Source organism: Hibiscus syriacus, unplaced genomic scaffold, assembly GCF_006381635.1.
Source record: "Hibiscus syriacus cultivar Baekdansim isolate YM2019G1 unplaced genomic scaffold, ASM638163v2 tig00111566_pilon, whole genome shotgun sequence".
Classification (NCBI taxonomy): Eukaryota; Viridiplantae; Streptophyta; class Magnoliopsida; order Malvales; family Malvaceae; genus Hibiscus; species Hibiscus syriacus.
In genome coordinates, this window is record NW_024063122.1 from 1271816 (window position 1) to 1294224 (window position 22409).

Sequence of the window (22409 nt, forward strand, 5' to 3'; positions counted from 1 at the left end):
AAATCAGGGTTTAATTCATTTTATTGTTTCCGTTATGATAGAAGCTAAATATAATATATTGTAAATTATAATTCAAATATGAGTGTTGATGCACTGGTAGGATTGCTTCTTTTCACCACTGGATTGGATACAAAACATGTAACATCCATTTCCCGTACGTTTCCGTACACAAGTCATAGGTGTCACATGACTTTTAAAAACATTCATGCATTTGTAAAACCCATAAAATTTTGTTTGAAATTTAAAACCAAAAATATTTTAATACAACAATAAAACAGTCGTTGAAACCTATTACCAGAGTTATCACTTTAAATACATTCTAGATCATTTTTTTTCTAAATTTTGATTACATGCCAGTAACTTTTTTTTCAAAATAACATGATTATCTTACTGTTACTGATGAGAATCAACCTTAGATTGAAGAAAACTACTACTGTTCCTAGTACCCGACTACTCTTTACTGTTACCTACGGGTGAAATCAACACACGTTAAGTATATACTTAGTGAGACATAATATTGTAAAGAACATTAATGTAGACATAAATATATTTTGGTTATTTGGTTTTGAACTAATTCATATCATCCACAAGGATTAGATAAGTCCCTATTATTTATATCAAATTTCTTTCATACTATCATCGTAAGCATTCTTGGTATTTCCAACATACTTTTCTTTCTGTACATTTTCTCATTATTTTGTAGTAATTATTCATTATTTTCATTTAGGGCATCCTTTCATGCCTTTAATGCACCGTTATGCATTTCATTTATGGCATCCTTTCATGCCTTTAATGCACCGTTATGCATTTTATTTATGACATCCTTTCATGCCTTTAATCTTTTATTTTAGAACAATTTCTACTCTAATAATTATTCATAATATCAATTAACTTTTTCAATTCATTATAAACTCTATAGTTTGCACACGTACTGCCCATACGGAAATTCAATAAATTTATTATAAATTTCTTAGTTTTTGCACACACGGTGCCCATACGGAAAATTCATAAACTTATATTATAAATTTCTTAGTTTTTGCACACACAATGCCTATATGAAAATTCATAAACTCATTATGAATTTCTTAGTTTTTGCACACAAAGTATCCATTTGGTAATCACCATACATATATTAAGCAATCATACATCTATGACTATCATAACATATAGGTACATAATAAATGCACTCACCTGACTTGCGTCTCTATTATATCAAAACGTAAATCTGACTACTCAACTACTTTATCTTTGCCTTTCGTTTTGCTTGACTCGGGAGTTTGATTACGATCTACACAAGTATCCATTAAAGACATATACCATACTAAATGTTAGTATATTCCCTAACATTTATACTTTAATAATATTCACAAGTACTATTATTTAAATTTCTATAACAATTTCAGTTTTTCTTATAATTTCTGTCTCAATGGTATCGGTACCCCTACCATGATATCGATACTACTATATTGTGGTATCGATACTCCCTTACAGTATCGATACCATTTCTGCATTCTTTAATCAATGGTATCAATACCTTCTCTATAGTATCGGTACACCCCTCTCAGTATCGATACCAATTGCATCGGTATCAATATTGTTCAGTTGAATCTTCCAATTTTAAGCCTATAGTATCGATATTGTTCTATCAATACTGATACCCTTACCCATATTTTCCATTTTTCAGCCCGATTCTTACCCAAATTTGGTCAAGTTTCCCTATGTTTACACCCAACAATACTATTAAACTCTTCTTTACTTATCCCTACTAACTTTCCTTCATTTAGCTTCTTAAAACATCTAAAATCTCCCAAGAACATTTCAATATATATAAGAATCACACCTCTTTTTCTAACATGTTTTTAAATCCATCCAATCTCTCATTTACTTCATTGACAAGTCAAATATACTAGTAAATATCAATAAAAACTCATATCTTAACATATCATTCCAAAACTCAATTTCTTAAATCTTTAATATTTCATCCATCTCCTAGTTTTAACCTTATTTAACCCTTCATTAAGCTTACATATCACTTAAGGTTGTAATAACAAATTATAATCGAAAGGAAAAACTAATTAGATGAGATTTACCTTGGCTATGGAGGAAGCACAAAGTCACGAGAAGAATAATAAGAGAAATAACTTCACCTTTTTCTTTTTAATTTTACCTTATTAAATCCCTATTAAAATTTGAGTTTTAAAATTCATTTACTCCAAATGACCAAAATGCCCTTTTAATAATCCATTGTTACAATTTCGTCTAAACCACTATTCCAAATCATTTTCTCATCTTTTATCATTTATTCAAATAAATCCTCAAATTTTAAAACTTTTCAATAAAGTCACTGACCTGATATTTGGGGTATTACAATTCTCCCCTTAAGAAAATTCATCCTCAAATTTAAAGATTTTATGCTTTTACCACAACACTTTAACTAGAAGAATCGTTTTGTTACGCGGTTTCTGGATTTCTGGAGTCCATATCTGTATAGGTTGTTTTTCATAATTTAAAACTGGTCGAATCTCTATTTTCCCCAATGTAAGAACATGCAATGAATCTGATAAAATCTCATAAGGTTAAAAAATTCTCGGACTCAGTCCAAATCTCAATACTTCCTTCCAATGCGATACTTTCAGAAAAATTTATCACCTTCTTGCTATTCAATCACTTTTCTCTTTTGATCAGCATAAGACTTTTTTTCAATCAGAAGCGATCTTAAAAATTATCTTGGGTAACTTTTGTTTTATAATCCATTTCTTTCGTTAAATCATGGCCAGCTAGATTTCAATCTTTTAAATCAAACTAATTTAATGATGTTTAACATTTTCTCCCATATAAAGCTTCGTATACAACCATCTTGATGTTCGATTAATATCTGTTATTGCAAGCAAATTCTTCTAAAAGCAAATATTTTTCCCCTGATCCATTTTCCATTCATGAATCAAGATTGATTGAAACAATTTAAAATATACTTGATGTTCAGCTTTTCCTCTAATAGTACGTCAGACATTTTACTAAAATTTATGTGATGGCTCTTTTCAAACTAGGCCACCCAACCGACTCTTTAAATCTTGGTACCTCATGTTTCCACCTGAATGCATAGTCAATGGACTTAATGCCTCAACAAGAATATCTCTCTAAATTCTTAATCATCGGGAATACAAAGTCTCCCACGATAATACGAACATCCGTCGAACCAGACCTCAAAAGTCGTTAATCTCTTTATTTTCTACTTATAACATTCTTATCAATAAATTCTTGTCTTTCCTATGTAATTCTATTATTAGTTCTAATAAAAACATCAGTGTCATCTTTAATTCATCCCACAGTGCCATTTTCATTCAACGTTAATTGCACATTCATAGTTCGCATAACTGAAAAAGGTTCTGGCAAGTACCTCTGCAACAACATTGGCCTTTCCTGGAAGATAATAAATGATCACTTCATACACCTTTAAAGGTTCTTTCCATCTTTTTTTCCGATTTCACTCTCTTCAATTCCACAAGTATTTTAGACTTTTGCAATTAGAACAATTATAGCACCGCTCACTATACAGATAATGACGTCAAATCTTTTAACGCGACTTGACTATTTCCGACTCTAAATCATACATAGATAATTCCTCTTATGAGTCTTTAACTTTATATAGGCATATGCCACAACCTTATCTTTTTGCATAAGCACACTTCCTAAACCGTTGATAAATGCATCAGTAAAAACCACATATTCCTTACCCAACTCAAGTTGTATAAACATTGGTGTCTCTATTACAATCCTCTTTAGCATTTCAAAACTCTCTTGACTCTTTTTCGTTCTACAAAAGATATATATTTCTTTAAAAACTTGGTTACCAACAAAGCTAACTTCAAATGTTTTTTACACTAACCTTTGATAGTAACCAACTTGCCCTCAAAGAAATCTGAACTTCAAGATCATTCTTTGAGAGTTTTCAACTACTACAACATGAGTTTTTCTTAGGATCTCTTCTTATACCGTATGCTAAAACAACCTAGCCATGGAAAGTTATCTCTGCTAACTAGAATTTCACATTGGTATAGTTTGGCATACAAGTTCTTCTCTCGAAGAGTCTTATTTAACTGTCAAAATCTATGCAATACCGCATAAGTTTATCTTTCTTTTCGCGAATAACACAAATACTTTCCAAGATGAAATAATCGGACTGATAAAATTTTGATCAATCAACTCTTATAATTGAGCCCCTAATTCTCTTGGCTTACTTAAGTCATTTGATACGGAATCAGAGAAACATATTCAATTTCTTAATAACCATCAACTTTGAATTTCACCTCTCGATCTAGAGGTAACCCCATGAATTTATCTGAAAAGACATCTATAAATTCCCAATTTGGTGAAATTATCAGACAATTCTACTTTAATTAATTGAGTATTTATCCCATTAGCCAGAAAAGCTATATATATATATATATATATATATATATATATATATTTGACATCATTTTCTTCACAATCATTATCGATATCACCTTGAGCGGTGATTTTACTTTCTCACCAAAAACTATAATTTGCATACCCTCTGTATTTATCTGAATTAATCATCTTTGGAGACAAACAACCTATACCCAATATGATCTTAACTCATCAAATGATAATTCCATCAGGTTCATCGGGAACATAGCCCCTGTAATCTTTATCAAATGTTTACTACATACCCAACTCACACTTGCATTATGACCCACTAGGGTTTATCACTATCATCTCACTCGAGATTAAGTTGAATAGAATACTTTTATTTTTAAACTTTTTTATTTCCTTCTTGAGGAAATACGTGTAACTTTTCCAGATCCATTTAAAATATTCTCGATTAATTGAAATATTTTCTCTCTCAACTATGAAGTCTAATTATCCACATCATTTAATAAAAAAAACTTGACAATTTTGTAGCAATAACTTCATAGCAGTTAATGCTAAAATTATACTAGTAAATAAATTTACTCTTTTTCCTATCATTATGAACTTGACAATTTTCCAAGTTCTCGAGAATTAATCTCAATTTTAAATAATAATTTATTGAAGTATGAAATGGGTAGAAAATCATTTTAACAAATCACCTTCTACAAATAATTCTATTAGGTCCATAAAACTTAACATGTATTCTTAACAAACTTATAATCAGTTGATCCACTAATAACTCCTCTTTCTATAAGCTTTTAACAGACAATGTATTTATCGCTTACTCATTTCCTCTTACTCCAATTAACAATATTTTAAATAATTTAATGTTTCACTTAAATATTTCTCAATTATTTAAGCTTACATGAAGAAACCTCATAATCATCTCTAGATTCAGAAATCTCTTCTAGATCTTCATCCGATTCTACTTCTCTTGGGTCAATTTTTATCTTGCCTTCTTTTCACTATCATCTACTTTCTTACCTTCATCCTTAGTTTCTGACAACTACTAGGACATTCATAATAATAACACTCAAGTTAATAAGGAGTGATATCAATCACACTCTAATTGACACTATATAAGTAACTTTGACAATCTTAATGACATGTAATCTTTTTTCTCAATTCAATTAAACTTAGTTTCAGCCGAGAATCGGCTAAACCTATAGCTCTGATACCAATAAATGTCATATCCATTTCCTGTATACATTTTCGTATACAAGTCATAAGTGTCACATGACTTTTAAAAACATTCACGCATTTGTAAAAACCATAAATTTTTGTTTGAAATTTAAAACCAAAAACTTTTTAATACAACAATAAAACAGTCGTTGAAACCTATTACCAGAGTTATCACTTTAAATACATTCTAGAGTAATTTTTCTAAATTTTGATTACATGCCAGTAATTGTTTTTCAAAATAACCTGATTGTTCTACTGTTACTGATGAGAGTCAACCTTAGATTGATAATAGTTGCTACTGCTCCTAGTACCCGACTAGTCTTTATTGTTACCTACGCGTGAAATCAACACACGTTAAGTATATACTTAGCGAGACATAATATTGTAAAGAACATTAATGTATACATAAATAGATTTTGGTTATATGGTTTTGAACTAATTCGTATCATCCATAAGGATTAGATAAGTCCCTATTATTTAAATCAAATTTCTTTTATACTATCATCGTAAGCATTCTTGGTATTTCCAACATACTTTTCTTTCTGTACACTTTTCCCATTATTATTTAGTAATTATTCATTATTTTCATTTAGGGCATCATTTCATGCCTTTAATGCACCGTTATGCATTTCATTTATGGCATCCTTTCATGCCTTTAATGCACCATTATGCATTTCATTTATGACATCATTTCATGCCTTTAATGCATCGTTATACATTTCATTTATGGCATCCTTTCATGCCTTTAATGCACTGTTATGCATTTCATTTATGGCATCCTTTCATGTCTTTAAGGCACTGTTATGCATTTCATATATGGCATTCTTTCATGCCTTTAATCTTTTATTTTAGAACATTTCTACTCTAATAACTATTCGTAATATAAATTAATTCTTTCAATTCATTATAAACTCTATAGTTTGCACACGTAGTGCCCAAACAAAAATTCGTAAATTTATTATAATTTTCTTAGTTTTTGCACACACAATGTTGTTGAGTTAATCGATCGACGGAATTAGCCAAGAGGGGGGTGAATTGGCAATTAAAAATTCGGTGGAAGCTTTTGCAAAAAATTGAAAAGATTTGCACAGCGATTTAGAGTGGTTCGACTTTCTCAATCAAAGTCTATGTCCACTACCTTAGCTATCCACACTAAGGATTTTCCAACAAATTCACTAATTTGTTCTTTCTTTTGAGGCCAAAGAGATAACCTTACAACACCCTCAAGAATATACCCCAATTCTTGAGAACACTCTTTTCCCAAAGAGAAGATTACAAATTTGCAAACTTACAAGAAACCTCACAGGTAAGATGTTTGCACAATTCTAGAACAAGAAAAGAACACTCAAAGATAATTACAAATGAGCACAAATGGTGTTCTTGAAAGAAAAATGAATATTGAAAGGAAAATTGGCTTGATTTGCACAAACTTGGTGTTTGATGCTTTCTCTCTTGTTTCTATATGATTTCTTGTTGATCAAGGGCTTTAGAACTTGTTTAAATACACCTTGAATCACTTCTGAACGTTGGGGATAATTAATGAAGATAATATAGCCGTTTTAGTGTGAAAACAATTAATAAAATAGCTTGGAGCGTGGGGGGAATCGGTTCCTCATCATAGGGAATCGGTTCCCTAAGTGTAAAACTCAAATATTTCGACCGTTGAACATGGGGAATCGGTAGCCCCTATGGGGGGAATCGTCTCCCTCCGAGCATTCTGGAAATCTCGGAGCCAAACCATTCAGGGGGTAATCGTACCCCCTTGGGGGGGGAATCGGTTCCCTCTGAGCAATCTAGAATTTTGGCTTTGAAATGGTTCGAAATACTTTGAAAGATTATTTTGAAATTGTTTTACGATTAAAACTTAATTTTACACTTAAGTAAGGATTAAAAATGATTTTTGAAATATTTTGAGTAATGTTTTGATATTCGAATAATTATATCGAATATACTTAGAAAATCATTTTGGAAAGTCTTAAAATTCATTTAACTTAATTTTTTATATCGAAATATCAAAATGTTTTCAGCAATCTCCCCCTTTTTGATATAACAAAACATTTTAGTAATTTTAAGATTTTGAAATCAAGTTTTGAAATTACTCCCCCTTACTTTAACACTTCTCCCATTTATCATTTTAAAAACACACTTAAAACACACTTAAGACACACTTAAAACACACTTCTCCCCCTTTTTGTTAAATCAAAAAGATTCAAATAAGCGTGAAAAATATGTAGTCAGTTGATTAGGTATATGTATGCATAAGCTGCTAAGATCACAATCAAGAGAACCATTAGCCATTAGTTCCATAATCAATATTCATAAATAATGTGATATGGTAAAATTGGTCATATTGCTAATAATGATGTAAATGATGCAATAATGAACAAATCACACCAAACATATAGGTTCACACCATCCATAAATCCAAACAAATTCACAATCCACAAATTCAAACATTCCAAAATATTCAAAATGTTAAAACAATAAGTTTGGAAAGTAAAACATTTAATCACATATCCGGATCAGGAGAAGGAAAACGAGCTCGCATAGCGGCCATTTCGTTAGTGAGGTCATTAATACGTGCGTTGGTTACTTCATTATTTGCACGCATTTCCCTAAGAATTTCTAATTGTTGAGCTCCCATTATGGATAAATGGGACTCTATAGAATTAAAGCGCGAATCCATGGTCGCATATCGGTAATCAAATGTCTCCATAAATGATTGAAAATATGGAGGCATTTGAGTCGATTGTTGTGCTTGCTCTTCGGGCTGCTCCTCGGGCTGCTCAGGTTCATCTTCAGCTTCATCGATGTCTCGCATTAATTGCTCGAGATCTTCGTCAGCTTCGGGTGGAGCTTGTGAAGAACTAGCTCCCGGAGTAGTTGCAGAAGATCGAACCCATTCACCGGTTTCTTTATTTTTGACCCATCCCGCTCTTGTTAAAGAAATAAGATTGATTTGTTTCTTAAGAGGAAAAGCGGCATCTAGACCAAATCGAAGCTCGGCTTTAGAAAAGAGATTACTAAGGATACAACCGTAAACTAGTGAAGAACAGAGTTTCTTATTTGGCACTAGGTTAACGGTTTCAACGATCTCAGCAAAGATAATCTCGGAAAGGTTTATTTTTATGTTGTGTTCAAAACAATGCAACCACCATAGGTCTAAAGCTCTAAGAGTAGAATAACAACCCCCGGATGGTCAAAACCACCAAGTGATCATGAGATGAAGAAAACGCTCATGAAGATCTAGAACACTTGCACTATCATTCCGTTTATATCGTGAGCCTAAAACTTGTTTTTCATTTGATAAACCTTCATTATCCAAGCCTAATGCATTGGCTATGTAATCCAGATCAAGATGGAAATATTAACCTAGGAGGTAGGAACGTACTCCTATGGTTTTGGTCTTGTCACGATTTTTGATACCAATGGCATTACAGTAGAAGATACGAACAAGTTGATGATAGACAACGGGTTCAAGTTCGAAAAGTTTACCAAATTTCCATTCGTGCAAGATAGGGAGATATTTAAAGTTAATAGCAACCATAGCTTGAAGAGATGGGATACATTCTTCCCTAATCTTATACGAGTCAAAATATTGGTAAAACCAATAACGATAATCTTTAGGACCCGGTTGATTGAAACAAGAATTTTGGATAGTCAAGTTAGGATCAAGATTTGGAATAGGATTTTGAGGAATAGGAGGAGGATTTGGAGGTGGATTTGGTTGACGACTAGAACGACTAGATGAAGACCTAGTACGTTTAGGATTAGACATGGTGAAGGAAATCAGAATTGATTGGATAACCTGTAATTTTAAAAACAAATGTATGCAATTTAATTAATCCCAAAACTCAATTGAGTCCTCAATATTTCAAGGTTCTCTAAATCAATCCTAATGGGCAAAGTTTTGAAAAACATTTGAAAAATATGGTTTTGAGAACATATGTAGTTTTCATAACAACAAACATAATTTAATCAAAACACAATAATTTGAAAATTAACATTTTTTTTATTTCGAAAATTTAAAAAGTATTTTGGAAAATTCTTGTGTTTTTGATGAAATTAGTTGTAACATCTAGTTCCTAATCACTAAACAATCAATGCCCGATCACTATTTCAACCTAGAACTAATTAAAACTCCTATGTTCAAAACAATGAAATAGAGAGTTTAGAAAATTACCTTGAAAGATGAAGATTGAGGGGGATGTTGTTTGCACGATTGTAATGACTCCAACAGGTTTAGAAGATGATATTTGAAGCGAATTCCGATTAATATTGTTGATTTGAGGTAAGAAAGGAGATAGGGAGAGAGTTTGGTCGACAAGGAAGAAAATGGAGGGTTTTTGCGTGTTTTGAAGGGTTCTGCCCGATTTTAACAGAACCCCAGGGGGGTATCGATTCCCCTGTGGGGGGGATTGGTTCCCTTTCAAAGGGGGAATCGGTTCCCTCATGGGGGGATCGATTCCCTCTGCACCAAAATGCTAAAATCCGATTTTAAACATCCAAAATGCTAAATTAATTTTCTCTAGTGGTATTGGCAACTCATATATTGAAAAATAATTATGTTCAAACAATTAAATTAATCTTTAATTGATATTTGAACATAAAATTAATTTTCATCAAGAATCATAAACCCCTAACTAATAGCAATGAATGCAATAAAAAAATTACTATTATGAGCATTTCAATATTTATTAAAGTGTTAAAAAATATTTCTAAACACTAAGTGAAGATAGGTTGGTCAACCTAATTCTCTCCTAAGTGTCCAAAATCTTTCCTTGTCTAAGGGTTTTGTAAAGATATCCACTAATTGATGCAAAGTATCAACATATTCTAGAACTACATCTTCCTTAGTGACATGGTCTCTAATGAAGTGATGTCTTATTTCAATATGCTTAGTTCTAGAGTGTTGGATGGGATTTTTAGTGAGACAAATAGCACTAGTATTGTCACACTTGATAGGAATGGTACCTACTTCAATTCCATAATAAAAAAGTTTTTGTTTCATCCATAAAACTTGTGCACAACAACTACCGGCTGAAATGTATTCCGCTTCAGTGGTAGATAATGCAACACAATTTTGCTTCTTTGAAAACCAAGAAATCAGCATATTTCCAAGGAATTGACAAGTACCAGAGGTGCTTTTCCTATCTAATTTGCATCCTCCATAATCCGCATCAGAAAAGGCATGCAAGCTAAAGCTAGAGTCTCTAGGATACCAAAGTCCTAAACTAGGAGTGTCCTTAAGGTATCTAAAGATTCTCTTAACAGCTAGTAAATGTGATTCCTTAGGACATGATTGAAATCTAGCACATAAGCAAACACTAAACATAATGTCCGGTCTACTTACAGTTAGATAAAGCAAAGAGCCAATCATTGACCTATATAATTTAACATCTACACATTTACCTCCTTCATCTAAGTCAAGCTTTGTTGAAGAGCTCATTGGAGTGTCATGAGGTTTCCCATTTTCCAGTCCAAACTTCTTGAGCATATCTTTGACGTACTTAGCTTGATTAATGAAGATGCCATCTTTTCTTTGCTTGATTTGGAGTCCCAAGAAAAATGAGAGCCCCCATCATGCTCATCTCAAACTCACTTTGCATTAGCTTAGAAAATCTTGGCAAAGAACATCATTAGTAGAACCAAATTATATCATCAAATAAATTTGAACTACTAATAAATCTTTACCTTTATGCTTTAAAAACAATGTAGTGTCAACCTTTCCTTTTGAAAAACCTTTTTCAATTAAATTTGACAATCTTTCATACCAAGCTCTAGGAGCTTGTTTTAAACCATAAAGAGCTTTTGTCAATTTAAGAACATGATTTGGAAATTTTGAATCTTCAAAACCTGGAGGTTGTTCCACATACTTCTTTTATAAAACCATTTAAATGCACTTTTAACATCCATTTGATATAATTTAAATTCATGAAAACATGCAAATGCTAATAACATTCTAATTGCTTCCATCCTAGCTACGGGAGTGTATGTTTCATCATAGTTTATGCCTCTCTTGAGTATACCCTTGAGCAACAAGTCTAGCCTTGTTTCTCACTATATTACCACTCTCATCAAGCTTATTCCTAAATACCCATCTAGTACCTACAGTAGATTTATTACTAGGCCTTTCAACTAATGTCCATACTTTACTTCTCTCAAATTGATTTAACTCTCTTGCATAGCCATAATCCAATGTTCATCATTTAATGCTTCTTTAATATTCTTAGGCTCTATGCATGAGAAAAATGCAACATAATTACAAATATTTCTAAGAGAAGATCGAGTTGTTACCCCTTTTGATGGATCACCTATAATTTCACCATCCTTGACATAGTTGTACTCTCTTGGATAAGATACTTCCCTTTCTTCAATGGTTGGATTCTCAAGAGGATCATGAGTTTCCTCTTTTTTCGTTTCTTCCTTTGATGATGGTTCTCCAACTTCATGTCTAACGTCATTTGTATTTATAACACCTACATCATCATTCACACAAGAATCCTTCCTCAGAAGGGGATTATCATCGAAAACAACATGTATAGACTTCTACAACTAAAGTTCTTTTATTAAATACACGATAGGCTTTAGAATTTAAGGAAACCCAGAAAAATTCCTTCATCACTTTTAGCATCAAATTTGCCAAGGTTTTCTTTACCGTTGTTTAAAGCAAAACATTTACATCCAAAAGGATGAAAATAACTAATGTTAGGCTTTTTATTTTTGAAAATTTCATATGGAGTTTTCTTTAAAATTGGCCTAATCATTACTCGATTTACAACATAACAAGCGGTATTTGTGGCTTCCGCCCAAAAATATTTTGGCAAATTATTTTCACAAAGCATGGTTCTAGCCATTCTTCTAAAGTTCGATTTTTCCTCTCAACAACTCCATTTTGTTGAGGGGTTCTAGGTGCTGAAAAATTAGACTAATACCATTAGAATTACAAAATTCAATAAATCCAAGATTTTCAAATTCAGTGCCATGATCACTCCTAACACTAGTTATAGAGTAACCCTTTTCATTTTGGATTATTTTGAAAATGTGATGAACTGTTCTAATGCTTCATCTTTAGTACTTAAAAATAGAACCAAGTATATCTAGAATAGTCATCTACAAGACAAATGCATATTGTTTTCCACCCAAGCTAGTAGTCCTAGTTGGCCCAAAGATCTACATGGATCAATTGTAATACTCTACTAGTTGATACGTCATTAATGGATTTAAAAGAAACACGCTTTTGTTTTCCTTTAGCACAAGCATCACAGATTATATCATTATCAAATTTAAGCTTAGGCAACCCTCGAACTAAAATCACCTTGAATTAGCCGTTGCAAAACACTCATACTAGCATGTCCTAGTCTCCTATGCCATAACCAACTATCATGTCATCTTTAGCAACTAGGCATAAATTAGTCATATCAAAAGAATCTAAATGCACCATGTAATATTCCCTATTCTATGACCAACAAGCATAATCCGATTAGATGCAATGTCAATGACTTTACAACCATTAATTTCAAATAAGACATTGAACCTTTATCGCATAATTGACTAATACTCAATAGATTATGCTTTAATCTATTCACATATAAAACATTCTTAATTTATATGGAAGAGGTATTACCTATTGTACCAATACCTTCAATGTGACCTTTTGAATTGTCTCCAAAAGTCACTTCTCCTCCATTTTTGGCGTTAAGCTCAATGAACCGGCTTTTGTCTCCGGTCATATGTCTTGAGCATCCACTATCAAGGTACCATGAATTTGAATTGTTTCCCGTGCCTTGTAGCAATGCTCCTTTCCCTACAAACATAGATTAATTTTTGATTTTTGGTACCCAAATTCTTTTGGGTCCATATTCATTAGTTTCCAAAATCCTAGTCCCCTTAGGTATCCATTTGTGTAGGATATTTTTATCTTTAGTAGTAATGAGTTCTTTAGGAACCCACATACTTCTAACAATTTTTCCATTAGGTTCTTTGGGGACCTCTATGATTGTAGTTTCTAAACTTTTTCTAACAAGTTGGATTTTGAATTTACACCTTTTCAAAATGTTTTGTTCCAACTTTATCAAAAGAAGTTTTAAGATCATCAATTTTCTTTTGATGATCATCATTGATCTTTGAAAGTAAATTTTGCAAATCTAAATTTTTCTTTTCAAACTCTTCTAGTTTGATTTGCAAGTCTTTGATTTTACTTTCAAGATCGTTGTTGGTTTTGGATATGAGTTTTTCATTTTCAATTTTGAAACATCATTTTTATATTTTAAAAATAATTTCTCATAATCCGAAGCCAACCCATTATATTCCTCTAATAACTCATCATAGGATAAATCATCAAAATCGGATGAGTTAGAGGTTACCTTAGAATCTTCCCCAAATGCCATCAAGCACAAGTTAGCTACTTCTTGTTCCTCTTCATCGGAACTTCTTCATCGCTCCATGTAGCCACATGAGCCTTGTGCTTATTCTTTGATTGACCCTTTTTCTTCAATTGTGTGCAATCATATTTAACATGCCCTGGATTTTTGCATTCCTAGCAAATGATTAGGTCCTTCTCTTTCGGTTTATTTTTGAGGCCTTCATTTCGTTTGAATTTTCTTCCTCGATAAGGTCTCATCATTTTTCTGAACCGTTTGGCAAACAATGCCATTTCCTCGTCATCGTCATCGTTATTCGAATCACTCTCATCTTTTGTGGATTGAGAGCAAACACCAATGTTTCTTCTTCTCCTTCTCCTTTGGTGTCTCGTCAATTTTGTCGAGGTCCACCTCATCTTCGAGCATCATTTCATGAGTGAGGAGTGACCCAATTAGCTCTTCAAGAGTTAAGGAAGTTAAGTCCTTAGACTCGATGATTGCCGTCTTCTTTGATTGCCACGATTTTGGGAGGGAGTAGACTAACTTCCTCACAAGCTTTTCATTTGAAATGATCTCTCCATATGATTTAAGACCATTGACAATCGTTGAAAATCTATCCGTCATAGCTTTGATATCTTCATTTGGTTTCATCCTGAAATTTTCATAGCTATGCGTTAGAATACTAATTTTAGTTTTCTTTACCTCATCGGTACCTTCATGAGTGACATGAAGTTTGTCCCATTTCTTTGGCGGTTGTACACGATGAAACTCTTCCGTATTCATCTGGTCCAAGAGCACAAAAATGATATGGATGGCTTTGGAGTTGAGCTGGAACATTCTTGTCTCTCCTTCTCCACAACCTTGGATGAGTGAGAGGTTTGATGTATCCTTCTTCTACAGCATTCCATGCTCCCATGTCACTTGCTTGAATGAAGTACATATTTCTTCCAATAGGCATAATTAGCTCCATTGAAGAAAGGAGGCTTGTTGACGGGCATCGAATCGAGACCGGAGTCGAAGTTTGAAGCGAAGGCCATTGATGACTTTGATAATCGATATAACTCTTCCCGAATCGACTCAAGAGGCGATTAAACCTTCAAATGAGTTAGGCTCTGATACCAATTGTTGAGTTAATCGATCGACAGAATTAGCCAAGAGGGGGGTGAATTGGCAATTAAAAATTCGATGGAAGCTTTTGCAGAAAATTGAAAAGATTTGCACAGCGATTTAGAGTGGTTCGACTTTCTCAATCAAAGTCTACGTCCACTACCTTAGCTATCCACACTAAGGATTTTCCAACAAATTCACTAATTTGTTCTTTCTTTTGAGGCCAAAGAGATAACCTTACAACACCCTCAAGAATATACCCTAATTCTTGAGAACACTCTTTTCCCAAAGAGAAGATTACAAATTTGCAAACTTACAAGGAAAACCTCACAAGGTAAGATGTTTGCACAATTCTAGAACAAGAAAAGAAAACTCAAAGATAATTACAAATGAGCACAAATGGTGTTCTTGAAAGCAAAATGAATATTGAAAGGAAAATTGACTTGATTTGCACAAACTTGGTGTTTGATGCTTTCTCTCTTGTTTCTCTATGATTTCTTGTTGATCAAGGGCTTCAGAACTTGTTTAAATACACTTTGAATCACTTCTGAACGTTGGGGATAATTAATGAAGATAATATAGTCGTTTTAGTATGAAAACAATTAATAAAACAGCTTGGAGCGTGGGGGGAATCGGTTCCTCATCATAGGGAATCTGTTCCCTAAGTGTAAAATTCAAATATTTCGACCGTTGAACAGGGGGAATCGGTACCCCGTGTGGGGGAATCGGTTCCCTCCGAGCATTCTGGAAATCTCAGAGCCAAACCATTCAGGGGGGAATCGGTACCCTCTTGGGGGGGAATCGGTTCCCTCTGAGCAATCTGGAATTTTTGGCTTTGAAATGGTTCGAAATACTTTGAAAGATTATTCTGAAATTGTTTTAAGATTAAAACTTAATTTTACACTTAAGTAAGGATTAAAAATGATTTTTGAAATATTTTGAGTAATGTTTTGATATTCGAATAATTATATCGAATATACTTAGAAAATCATTTTGGAAAATCTTAAAATTCATTTAACTTAATTTGTTATATCGAAATATCAAAATGTTTTCAACAAATGTCCATACGGAAAATTCATAAACTTATTATAAATTTCTTAGTTTTTGCACACACAGTGCCTATACGAAAATTCATAAACTCATTATGAATTTCTTAGTTTTCGCACACAAAGTGTCCATTTGGTAATCACCATACATATATTAAGCAATCATACATCTATGACTATCATAACATATAGGTACATAATAAATGCACTCACCTGACTTGCCTCGCTATTATATCAAAACGCGAATCTGACTACTCAGCTACTTTATCTTTGCCTTTCGTTTTGCCTGACTGGGGAGTTTGATTACGAACTACACAAGTATCCATTAAAGACATATACCATACTAAATGTTAGTATATTCCCTAACATTTATACTTTAATAATATTCACAAGTATTATTATTTAAATTTCTATAACAATTTCAGCTTATCTTATAATTTATGTCTCAATGGTATCGGTACCCCTACCATGGTTATCGATACTACTATATTGTGGTACCGATACTACCTTATAGTATCGATACCATTTATGCATTCTGTAATCAATGGTATTGATACCTTCTCCATAGTATCGATAATAACCTCTCAGTATCGATACCAATTGCATCGGTATCGGTAGTGTTCAGTTGATTCTTCCAATTTTAAGCCTATATTATCGTTATTGTTCTATCAGTACTGATACCCTTACCCAGATTTTCCTTTTTTCAACCCGATTCTTACCCAAATTTGGTCAAATTTCCTTATGTTTTACACCCAACAATACTATTAAACTCTTATTTACTTATCCGTGCTAACTTTCCTTCATTTAGCTTCTTAAAACATCTAAAATCTCCCAAGAACATTTCAATCTAAGAATCACACCTCTTTTTCTAACATGTTTTTAAACCCATCCAATGCTTCTAATCTCTCATTTACTTCATTGACAAGTCAAATATACTAGTAAGCATCAATAAAAACTCATATCTTAACATATAATTCCAAAACTCATTTTCATAAATCTATAATATTTCATTCATCTCCTAGTTTTAACCTTATTTAACACTTCCTTAATCTTACATATCACTTAAGGTTGTAATAACAAACCATAATCGAAAGGAAAAACTAATTAGATGAGATTTACCTTGGCTATGGAGGAAGCACAAAGTCATTGGAAGAAGAAGAAGAGAAATAACTTAACATTTTTCTTCTTAACTTTCCCATTCTTAAATCCCTATTAAAATTTGAGTTTTAAAATTCATTTTATTCCAAATGAGCAAAATGCCCTTTTAATCATCCATGGTTAAAATTTAGTCTAAACCACTATTTCAAATCATTTTCTTATCTTTTATCATTTATTCAAATAAATCCTCAAATTTTAAAACTTTTCAATGAAGCCACTGACCTGATATTTGGGGTATTACAAAACATTACAAAGAAATAATTAAAATTAATAAAATATCCTCCAATCTAGTAGTGACACGTGTCACCACTTAATTGGAGAATCAAATTTATTAAATTGAATCAAAACTATGACCAAATTGAAAGAATATATAAATATTGAGGATCAAATGTGTAATTATACAATTTTTTAACTGCCACGTTGGCACTTCCGTTAAGTGTTAACAGTTAGTGGCCTGATTGAATGCATTTAAATAGTTGGGTGTCTGATTGATAAGAATTCAAAAATGAGAAGGGGCTATAGTCTGGTGGTCTCTGGTCTAGTTTACCCTAAATATTATCTTGTAAATCACTCACATAGTAATATTTATATATTTTTATAATTAAACTTAAATAATATAGTAAATTATATTTAGATCAACTTACATATTCATAAATCTTACTTATATCTAGACTGAACTGGACGAATCACTCGATTTATTGATATACTTTTTATATATACAAGCAAGTATGACTTATACAATTCTTGAAAAATTAAGAATGAATTGCACCTACATCTCTAATTTATGAACTTCATTTTAAATTATCTCTATTTTTTTCAAATATTTTAATTTCATTATCATGACTTTAACTCTAAATTGATCTATAAACTTTTGAGCATATTCTAAATTCATCCCTAAACTATGACCCTCATTATAAATTAATCCTTAAACTTTTGAACATTACAAGAACATCCCCCAAAATGATTCAAAAGTTTAGGGATGAAAAAACATTAAAAAGTTTGGGGATCGATATAAAATGAGTGTCATAATTTGGGGATGAATTTGGAATGTTTAAAAGTTTAGAGATCAATTTAAAACGAGGTCATAAATTGGAGATAAAATTAAAATATTTAAAAGTCCGAGGACAAATTTAAAATAAAAATCATAATTTAAGAACGTATAATGCAACGAATATTAAAATGGTTTTGAAGGTAAACATATCATGAACAATAAAATCCTTTTATGCATACATGGCTTGATTTGGACTTGCTTGATAAAGCAAAATAGTGGGTTGCTTAATTAAAATCAATAATACAAACTCCTAATTAAAAGGTATTAATGCATGTATACTTCCTGTTTACACAATGCTTAATGGTTCTTCAGTCACAAGATATTTCATGTGCTCCCAATTGCTCAACCAACCTTTAAATTCTTAATATTTATTCCATTTTCATGATTAATATTAATATTAATTAGAATGAAATTTAGATAACGAAAGCTGAGATGGGTTAGGTCCCAAGCTCTTGAGGTATTTGCTGGTGAGGTTGGCGCGCTGTCGTTTTGGCTATCAAGTCCATTACTTAATCATAAAAAGCAAATGAAAAATTTATTTATTTGTTTGTGAGCACTCCAATAATCAATGTGATGCTTCGAATCTAGATTTATTCATATCGATCAAATTTGGGATGAAAATTTTATCTATTTTACGTAATATAATAGAATAGTTGTGTGTCATTGGGCTTCATAGAATTCAACATTTAACTTTTTTTTCTTTCTGCAAGTAGGTTATTTTCATAGAATTCAACTTACTCGAAGACTTTATATATAATATAAACACCTAAACTACTTAAATCCAAAACAATTGCATCTAAACATATTTGAACCCAATGTCTTTAAATCTTGTTTCTTTTTCGTCTTATATTTGCATGAATACAATTTGCAAGTGTGTGAACATAATATGAATTTAATTTGGGTAAAAACACAAATAAATCCGCCATCTTATGGTGTCTGACTAAGAAAATAAAAATGAAAAGGGCATAACATAATCATGGATACCTGAAATGTGCATACGTATTAGGATTGGTGTCATATGATTTGGTTGATAAACAATAATACCTGTTTGGTGGGTTTTGGTGGGAGCTTTCATCAAATGCCTCATTCTCAAGGATGTATCGAGAGGGACGGATGAGTTTAGATTCAATTTTTTTTATGTTTTTAGATTTTTTTTATAATTCTTTTATCGAAAATATGTTTCCTTCCTCTCTAAAATTTTATAAGTACACTTACCCTTAAAAATTTATAAGTTCGGTATCTTAATATAAAATGCTGCCTTCGCCCTGCTCATTCTCTGGTCTTCCTCGATTGTGATCAGCAACAGGTTCTGAACGTAGGCAGGCCATTGAGTGCCAAAGACAGTTTTGTATTTTGAATTACATACATTTTTTTAAAATTAATTTGGGATAAGTATAAGGTATTATATGTGTAGACACTCATTTTCGCTCGGAGTTATTTTATTTTTATATGTATATATATTTTTATTATATATATATATATATGTATATAGTAATATAGTTTTTGAAAATGTTTTTAAAATATATATAATATATGGTTTTGAAAAACATTTTTGAAAACATTTATGTACTATACAGTTTTTAAAACATTTTGAAAATATATATAATATATATAGTTTTTAAACATTTTTGAAAACATTTATATATTATATAGTTTTTAAAACATTTTGAAAACATATATATATTATATAGTTTTTAAATTTTTTGAAAACTTACCTATAATATATAGTTTTTAAATGTTTTTAAAATATATATATTATATAGTTTTTAAAAATATTTTTAAAAAATGGTTTTTTAAATATTTTTTTAAAGTATTATATATATATATATATATATTCTTTTGAAATATTTATTATTATTATTATTATTATTGTTATTTATTATATTAATTATTTCTTTTTTCTTTTTCTTTCGGTTCAAGTCCAAAGAGTCTAGTCTGGTCTAGTCAGGTTTGGGCCTGACCCAGCCCGTTAAGTCTTAGGGTTTGGGAAACCCTAAGGAGATGTCAGTCACAAGCGCCGCATGGTCAAACCACGAAGAGTCACTAACGACCAAAATCACGCCGGTCGAGATTTTCGGCCGAGGGAATCGGGACTGACCCATCCCGATATCCCCGGCCAACGACATGTCGATTACCGTGCTAATCGTAACGGACGAACAATGGTGGTGGGTATAAATACCACCACCCATCAATACGGAGAGGAGCGAGAGAACCCCCGAGGAACACTGCCAACGAACACAAAAAAACCCATCATCATCGAGGATTCAACAGAACCCAGAATACAGTCCAAAACTATCATCGACAGAACCATCAGAGATAACTCACGACGAGAACACCAAACACCAAAGAACCAGTACCACACCAACAATATAAAACAGGAACATACCAACACATAACACAAGGGAACACCGATCAACAGAAACATACCAACACAGAAAGCTGAGGAACCACCACAGTTCAAGAAGCAAATCACAACACCAAAAAAGTGGATATACAACAAGCATTAAACCAGAAAAGAACATAACCAAAAATAGAAAAGTGTTTTCCATCTGAGCCGATAGGAACACGTTGGGAAGGCGAGAGGTTTCATCGACGAAGGTAAAAAAATCGAGTATATTTCTGTAGATCTACGTCGATTCGATGGGTTTCTGGAAAAACGGGCTACGGAACGGTGTTTACGGGGTTGAGAGAAGCAAGAGAACAAGTGGTTTCTCTCTTTTTGTTCAGAGAGAGTGAAAGAGGAGCAAATTAGGTCTTTTGGACATTTTGGCCTTTTAAGTATATATATATATTTATCAAAACTACGCCGTTTTGATAGGGGTTTGTTGTGCATTTTCGAGCCCTGGTAAACTATGAAACTCGTCCTTGTAATTTGTTTTCTCTATGATTTAGTCACTGGATCTAATTTTCAACATTTTAATTGGGATCCCGAGTTTGATATGTTCTCATTTTTGTCCCTAATTTATGTTTTATTCGCAAATGGCCCAGGTACTTTTTGCATGTTTTAATTTGACCACTGTTCTTTTTTTCCTTTCTTTTGATTTGGCCACTGTTTTTTGTTTATTTTTACGTTTTGATCCTTTTAATTTTTTTCCTTATTTCCCTTTGATTATTTATTTTATTTATTTATCTATTATTTATTTTATTTCTTTTTCTTTTTCTCCTTTGATTTATTATTGTAAGCTTTTATTTTTTTATATGTTTTTTTTATCCATTTAGTATTTATTTTTCTCTAACATTTTCATTTTCTACAAGAATTCCAACAAATCAAAGGTAAGTATTTGAATCGAATTTCATAAATTTTAATTTAATTTTTTTCCGCAAATAAAGAAAACCGGAAAATTAATTGGTACCGAAAGGGCGGTTCAAGGGTGCTAATCCTTCCTTGACCGTAACCGACTCCCGAGCCCGACACGTTTCTGGTAAGACGCAGATGAGATAAGAATTAAGGTATCCGGTCAACCTATTTACTTTTAAATAAATGATCGGTGGCGACTCCAAATCCATTTTCCTAAGTCGAAGCCCAATTCCGGGCCCACCCGAAAGACGGTCTCGACAATATGTTTAAAGATAACTTTCAATCATTTGACATTGAACATTTGCATCCCTAACATTTCTAATATTGAAATATGGGATCTCAAGAAATAACAATATTTTTTATCACCAATATCCCTTTATTAATACTGAATCATATATATATATATCTTAAAGAACGAAACTTTTGGCTTTTAAGGATGTTGATGAGGTCCCAGATGGGCCTCTCCATTCCATCTTAAATTCGAGTAACATAGTAGAACATTCGAAGAGGGTAGAGTCATGTTTCACAAAGTTTAAATTTAAACTCGTATTTAAATGTGGTGCATAACTTATTTAAAATACATGGGTCAAATTTTAAATATCATGAATCTATTGGATAACTTGAATATGACGTATTAATGATCTAATTAAATTTTAATGACATAATCGATTTAATAATTTTATTAAATTTCAATGACATAATATGGATTTTTTAAGCATGTTTAAAACTATCTATGCGGTATGCATACACCAGTTTAGAATTTGATCCATGCA